Here is an 884-nt window from a genome sequence, read left to right as displayed (position 1 = left end):
GGAGCGCCGCTGCGCTCCCAAGCGGCGCACTGTAGCAGTGCGCCACCGGGCCGGCCCCAATTGGAAATAATTTTGAAAAAGGCTTTCTTTTTGTCTTTTTGGAGGCTGGCCACTACAGGGATCAAACCCTCAACTTTGTTGTTATCAACACCATGCTCTAAACTTGAAAAGGCCTTTCCAAACACAGCTTTTGCCTGTCTGTATATATGCTGTATACTGGTAAAAGGCCATAATCCAAACAGGGGTCTTCTAGCAATATATAATGCTTTCTGCCTACAACCCTCTTTTCTGTACTATACAAAATTACATGAATAGGTATCTTCTGCATTTATTCTCTGCCTGGAAGAACCCTTTTCCCCTAGATCTTTGCACGACTCATGAGGGAGAAGTAACCTTCCTACTCCCAGCACTANAAAGATAAGTTTTTCAAATAGTCATTGATTATGAGTTGACAGATCTAACCACCAGCCAAACACAGGTACTTTAAAAAAATTTTTTTCAGAATCTATTGCTTCCTTTGAAAAGTAACAGAATGGGGGCTGGCAGGTTAGCTCAGTTGGTTAGAGCACACTGCAGATCACACCAAGGTCCAGAGTTCAACCCCTGTAGTAGCCAGTTGCTAAAATTAAAAAAAAAAAAAAAAAAAAGGAAAACAATTATGGCATAGACACAAAGAAAAATGGAAAAAGAGAACTTCATAAATGAAACAACGGCTTATTTAGTTATATATTTGGTTCACTACTCTATAACTAGGGGAAACAACAAAATTCATGTACTTTAAAGTACCTATGAAAAAAAAAGGATCTATGAAACAATAAATTGGAAATAATTTTTTTTTTTTTTTTGTCTTTTTTCGTGACCGGCAACGGATCGCAACCCTCAGT

At 38.5% G+C, this 884-nt stretch overlaps 1 protein-coding gene across 1 annotated transcript in view; it reads right to left on the bottom strand.

Moving 5' to 3' along the window:
• CDC27 (cell division cycle 27) overlaps window positions 1–884 on the bottom strand; it is a gene marked incomplete at its 5' end in the record, with an annotated part of 22066 nt that overhangs the window by 4402 nt on the left and 16780 nt on the right. The gene's annotated exons all lie outside the window — the stretch shown is intronic.

This window comes from Galeopterus variegatus, unplaced genomic scaffold (assembly GCF_000696425.1).
Source record: "Galeopterus variegatus unplaced genomic scaffold, G_variegatus-3.0.2 Scaffold14590, whole genome shotgun sequence".
Taxonomy (NCBI): Eukaryota; Metazoa; Chordata; class Mammalia; order Dermoptera; family Cynocephalidae; genus Galeopterus; species Galeopterus variegatus.
The sequence above is the reverse complement of the archived record's forward strand: the minus strand, read 5'-3'. Positions and strand labels throughout refer to the sequence as shown.